The following is a 6,841-nucleotide window of genomic DNA, read 5'->3' as shown; positions in this document are numbered from 1 at the left end:
AGTTTTTATTTTGCCTGGCTGGCTGCTGGATGCCAGAGACAAGACTCCCTTCCCCTTACTGGATATGAATGGGATGGTCCTCACTGGACAAAAGCCCAATACCTCTGACACAGCTCACCAGACAGGCCCCCAGCGTAGCTTTCTTCTACCGTAGGAATTGGAGGTCTGCTGGAAAAGCATCTTCTTGGGTCCCCTTGTTGCTGAAGATTACATTGTACTGAGTTCTGGGTGATAGGATGCAAAAGAAAGCGTGAGTGTGATCCTGGAAAGCTTTCTAGAGGGGCTTCCTGGTCGCTTCTGTCTTCGACCTCATCACCATCTGCCCCATCTCATCCATAAGAAGGCACAACACCTGGAGACATGTAACCACGATAACATGGTTATTAACATGCCTAGGGATGATGCTGTGGCAGGAAGAGCAGACCTTGCCCTGTGACCAAGCTGTTGACTTTGGGACTCTCTAAACTCCCAACTTGTTTAAATTTACATAGTCAGAGGGTGGCTAAGGGTTAAGTCTCAGCGCTATCATTGCTATGGCCTGAGTTTGATCCCTGGTCAGGAGATCACATGGCACAATAGACCTCTCCTGTCTCGCCTGCTGTTCCCCTCAGCAGTGTCTTTGTTCATCTGCCTGTTCTGCTCCCCGCTCTGTCTCTGGTGAATCCTCTAACCCACCCCCGTGCACCTCTGGCTTACACTCCTGTTCTTCTATGCACATATATATAAATAATATATATAATTATATATTTATTTATTTTAAGATATCTCTCTCTCTCTCTATATATATATAGATAGATAGATATATCTTAAAATAAATAAATAAATTTCCATAGTCAGGATTTCTTGTTATTTACATCATAATAAAAATACTGAGAAATACAGGTGATATATTTAAAAAGAAAAGAGTAAATTAGGTCGTCCCCGAGAAAAGATTCAGTGTGCCTGGAACGGCTAAAGGCAGCAGAGTGAGTGAACTCTTGCTGTACGTCTGCAGCCTTGAAATCCCTCTCCCCATCCGATGGCACATGGGAGAAGCAGCCATGAGTCTGAACTAAAGTGACATCTCCATAAATGAGAAAACCTTTTTTGTGCCCATGTAACTTTGCTGTGGGCTGTGACCCCAACACATATAGTACAATAGGAGGGGAGGCTATAGGTTTTTGTGATTTTTGTGGGACTGAATGGACCGTGGGCAGTCTGGTGGGCATCCACAGTGGGAACAGTTCCAACTAGTGGGGAGATGGCTTCAGAGGTCCCAGCAGTTGGGGTGAGAAGCACCATCAGCCGGGATGCAGGTAGTATCCTGCTGGCAGTGCAGACCCTCCTACCATCTTTTTTTTTATTTTAACATTTATCATTTTTTAAACATTTTTTAGACAATATTTGCTGCCCCCCACCCCCTCAGATTGAGTCCCCATTGAATTTCCTTCCCCAAGGCACCCGTGTACCATCACCACAGTCCCCTGTGCTCCTCCCTCCCTCCCTCTGATCCTTCTCCATCCTCCTCCCCTGCAGTATGTCTCTGGATTATAATGTCTGTTTTTGCTTTGTTGTGTTTTGTACTGTTATTATTTTTTTTACACTGATGTGTTATTTGGTTCCCTTATATTCCTGTTATAAGTGAAACCATCCAATATTTTTCTTTTTCCTTCTGGCTTATTTCACTGAGCATAATTCCTTCTAGCTCCATCCACGTGGAGCTACCATATGATCCAGCAATTCCACTACTAGGGATCTACCCAAAGGACACAAAAACAGTGATTCAAAAGAGCACCTGTACACCTATGTTTATTGCAGCACTATTTACAATAGGTAAAACCTGGAAGCAACCCAAATGCCCAAAAATAGATGACTGGATCAAGAAGATGTGGCACATATACACACTGGAATATTATTCAGCAATCAAAAAAGATAAACTCTCCTACCATCTTAAAGGCAATCCCTCCCCACAGACTCTGCGGCTGAACCCCACTGATTCCTAACAGTGCTCTGTGATGCCATTTTCCAAGCCTTGTCATATGTCATCCCTCTCCTGTATCAGGAGACCCACTGTGTGAGCAGCTTCTTTTATCTTTCAGATTCTCTCTCCTTTGACCTGTGGGGCTTTACCTCCCAGGTCCCTTGGGGAGCCCTCACTCTGGTCACAATACTTTTAATAGGAGTCTGTATGGGATCTTCTTTAAAGTTGTATATATTTAGAAGAATTAAGATGTACTTTTTCTTTTTTTTTTCTTTTTTTTTTAAGAGGCATGCATTTTATTCATTTATTTATTTGTTTGTTTGTTTTATACATGCACTGGGCACAGTCAGAAGCGCGGGAGGGTGAGAGAATTCACCAGAGCCAGAGCGGGGAGCAGAGCAGGCAGAAGGACCGAGGTACACTGCTGAGGGGAGCAGCGGGCGGCAGGAGAGGTCTGCGCGCCATGTGGGACCCTCCACCGGTGGTTGGGGAGCAGCTGGGGATGAACCCGCACTGCAGAGGCAGCAGGCAGCTTTGCAACCCAGCGCTCAACCGCTCAACCGCTGCGCCACCGGGGAAGCCCCCCACTTTTTCTTAATGTAAGTAAAATGCAAATTACTGGGCCAAGGTGTGAGTATGGCTTATATAAGTTGTAGAAAATGAGTCCAGGGACTTTTAAAGAATTTGTTCATTCAATTAACAAAGGACTTGTCAGTTCTGTTTAAAACAGTGAGGAGATGATGAGCTTCCACAGACAGAGGGAGGGGAGAGAGAGAGGGGACTTGTGAAATGGAAAGAGAAAGTGCAAGTGGGCGACTATGTGTTGGGAGGAGACCACAGGAAAGATGGTCTTCCCCTTGGGGGAAGGCCCACATAGACACACATATCCAATTTGAGCCATTTGTGGCATTCCAAGGGGAGGTGCCTCCAGGAGGCACCCCCTTCAGGAAACCAGTGTCTCGTGGAGCAGCCTATGCTGATGGATGGTGGGGACCCACAGGAGAAGAGCCGCATTCGGGGTTTGAGTTGACAGAGGCTGAGCAGTGGTCACAGGGGCCCCCACATGCTCAGTGGAAGGGGAAGGAGTGGATGGCGGTTTCCTACTGATCGTGGACTATTGGAAGTGAGCCCTTTTTATTGTGGTACCCAAGGAGTGTGACCCTGCTGAATGGGAAGATATGGAGAAATAGTTAAATGATGCTTGGGTGTTGTAAATGAGAAAGAAAAACTGAAATATTATCTATTGTGTGCATAAAAGATTTGAGAATGATCATCCTCATTACTACCCATGAGACATTTTATCTCAGGTGGAAGGGACAAAGCAGACCTTGTAATATAATCCCATAGCATTAGAATGGCAACAATGAAAAAATGAATATGCAATCTAGCTGCAAAGCTCTCCAAGGTCAAGTCTGACATGGTGGTGGGGCCTGCTCTCTCTCCTTCCACCACCTGTGACTTTGCCTTTTGCAACTTCTGCACAACAATTTTGGGTGACCCATGTGTTCATCACAAGTCATCCTGAGATCTGGCAAACTAAATCCTATGTACACACATATGCATGTGTGTGAGTACACATGCTTCCTGTCCTAGACTGAATTTGTGTGTGTTGTACATTGAAAGGCTATCAGGCGTAGAAACTTAAAGAACTTAGAGAAATGGCTAGGACAGTCTGCATGGAAAGTGAAGTCTCCATGCCCTATTCTGTAACATCTGTGGAGTATACAGTAGGACATTGGGCACTTCAGGGACACAATTTCCACTGGAGGCCAAGTCCATATAATCTCAGCTACCTCGGCCTCAAGTTCCATTCCTTAGTTTCCCATTTTGTTAGAAACTTGAAATTTTGGTTCCAATATCAGCTTGACCTTTCAGGTGAAATCCTGTCCTCCTGCTGTGACTCTGCTGGTTTTTGGTCCTCAGCTTGCTGTGAGCTAGTCCCCAGGACTTTCTGACTTTATTATGCTTTATAAGCAGATTCCTACAACAGAACATACCTGGAATAGAACCCACAGCAGAAACATTGCATTTAGAACCTAGAACTTTCAAATTCATACGGGGGGGTTATATCTGGTCTTTCTGGACTGAATTCCTTATTGTCATATATCAGTTGACATAATGAAGCCAAATGTGTTCAGGCATATCTTGTTATTTTTGAAGAGATAAATTTCACCTGCTACCCAAAAGTAAAACAACACTTTTTTGGTATGATTTGGTAGGTTAATTTTTGTGTCTGGGAACGCTATTGCCATCAATTTATATGGAAATGTTTTTTTTTTTTAAATATTCTTTTCAGTTACCCTTTTTTTTGTTTTTTAAGATTTATTTATTTATTTATGCAAGCACTGGGTACAGTCAGAAGTGCGGGAGGGTGAGAGAATTCACCAGAGCCAGAGTGGGGAGCAGAGCAAGGAGAAGGACCAAAGTACAGTGCTGAGGGGAGCAGCGGGAGGTATGGAAATGTTTTTTTAAGTGTGCTCAGGCCCCAAAAATAACCTACCAACTCATGCCAAATTGTAAGTTTGAAAATAAGTAATTTCAAATAAAGGGAAAAACTGTATCTTCATAAGAGGTGGTATTCTGATGGGTCAGTTATATATCTGGTGTTGAGTCAATGTCATCTTCATCTTAGGTATCTACAGTTATTTTACCATTCTAGATTCTATACATTTCTGTATACAATTGGAGCAATTGTCAATGTCTATGAGAGAGGCTTCTGGATTTTGACAGGAATTACATTAAGTCTATAGGCCAATTTAGGGAGTTTGTCATCTTAAACAATGTTGTGTCTTCTGTGAAGTGAATGTTTTCCCCTTTATTTAGATATTAAATTTCTTTCAGCAATGTTTATAGTTTTGGATATATAGTATTAAATTTATTTCTAAGAATATTATTCTTTTGGATGATATTATAAATAGGAATTGTTTTGAAATTTAATTTTCACATTATTCCATTGTCAATGTAATAGAAAATCAATTGATTTTTGTTTATGGAGCTTACATCCTGTGACACTGGCAAGCGAGCTTAGTTCTAATGGGCTTATTTAAAAATTTTTATGGAATCAGCAGTTTTATATATGAATTAAAAGTTTTTAACAAAAAGTTAATTTCTTCAATAAATATAGGAGTATTGAAGTTATATCTTACTGAGTTTTAGTATTTTTTGTTTTTCAAAAAGTTGGTTCATTTCATCAAGTTGTTAAATTTGGTGACATAATAGTCCATTATTATCCTTTTGTTATTTTTGTGGTGTAAGTATTTCCTTTTATTTCTGATATTGGTAATTTGTGTTTTTATTTCTCTGTTGGTCTTGCCAGAGTGTTATTGATCTTTTCAAAGATGGGATCATTGATTTTTTTCTATTACTTTACTGTTTTTAATTTCTGCTCTTATTTTATTATTTTCTTCCTTCTGCTTAATTTGCATTTATTATACTTTTCCATTTCTAGAGTTTTTAGATTGACATTTAGATTACTGATTTGAGGTAAGTCTTCTTTCCTAATAAAACATTTAATGCAATAAATTTCCCTTTAAGTGGTAATTTTATGAAATACAACACATATTTTTATGTTGCACTTTCATTTAATTCAAAATTGTTTCCAGTTTCCTTGGAGATTTCTGTTTTGACCATGTTTTATTTAGATGTGTATCACTTAATTTCTAAATATTTGGGGGATTTTTCCAGTTTGTTTTGTTTTAGATTTCTAGGTTAATTTTGTGTGTGTTAGAAAAAAAAATTGTATGATTCAAGTTTTTTACATTTGCTAGTGAGAGGTTTATGGGGCAGGATATAGTGTTTCTTGATGAATGTTCCTTGTGCTTTAGAATATGGGTTCTGCTTTGTGAAGTCTCTTATAAATGTCTTGTCTTATAAGTGTCTTATAAATGTCTTGTTTGTTGATAGTGTTTTTCAAATCTTTTATGTCCTTGCTGATCCTATCTCCTTTTTCTGTTGATAACTGAGAGTAGAATGTTGATGTCTCCAGTGTAATTGTAAATTTATCCATTTCTCTTTTCAGGTCTAACATTTTTCACTTCATGTATAGGAGCTGAAGTTAGGTGCATCCTTACTTAGGACATGTTTCTTTGTGATAAATTCATTATCATTTATTTATGTACATATTCATTTCTTAATATTTTCCTTGTTCTACAGTCTTTTTACTAATATTGATATGGCCTGTCTGGCTTTCAATTCTTTTAAATAAAACATTTTATTTTGTAATTATTTAGACCTAAGAGAAGTTGACTGATTTTTATTATTCCTGAATCAAGTTCAATGTACCACATTTCACTAGGTCATCATCTCTACTTAGTCTACCCTGGTCTGTGACAGCATCTCAGCTATTCCTTCTTTTTCAAGATGTTGACAGTTTCAGGGGTGCTGGTCAGGTATTTTGTAGAATGTCCCTCAACTTGAATGTATGGCATTTTATCATGATTAATCTGAAGTTATGGATCCCAGCTTTCTATGTTTAGTGTTGATGGCATCACATTTAAAGTGAGTTTCTGTGTTGTGTGCTGTTCTTGTTTACACTCCATATCTCAGCTCATCCTGCTGTCTTCCCCAGAATGAACATACCCCTGGCCTCACTATGAGAAAACAACACATTTTATCTGGAAGATCAGTTCCAAAGCGTCCTTGATGATGGCTTCTCTATCTCCATCATGTAGAAGGCTTGGGATTTCCTGCAATCTGGCATTTGTGTGGCTGCATTCACATTGTGTATCTTCCTCTACTAGATATGTGAATGCATTAAGGTCAGGGATGTGTCTTGTTCATTTTGTATTCTCTCTGGCTTTACAAGTGTTGCCTATTAGCATGTATTTCCATGGAGAAATGCTGAATCAAGGATCTCCACTGAAGTCATGTCTCCAGGTGAGC

Source organism: Talpa occidentalis, unplaced genomic scaffold (assembly GCF_014898055.3).
Source record: "Talpa occidentalis isolate TD23 unplaced genomic scaffold, MPIMG_talOcc4v2.1 talOcc4.10, whole genome shotgun sequence".
NCBI lineage: Eukaryota > Metazoa > Chordata > Mammalia > Eulipotyphla > Talpidae > Talpa > Talpa occidentalis.
The sequence above is the reverse complement of the archived record's forward strand: the minus strand, read 5'-3'. Positions refer to the sequence as shown.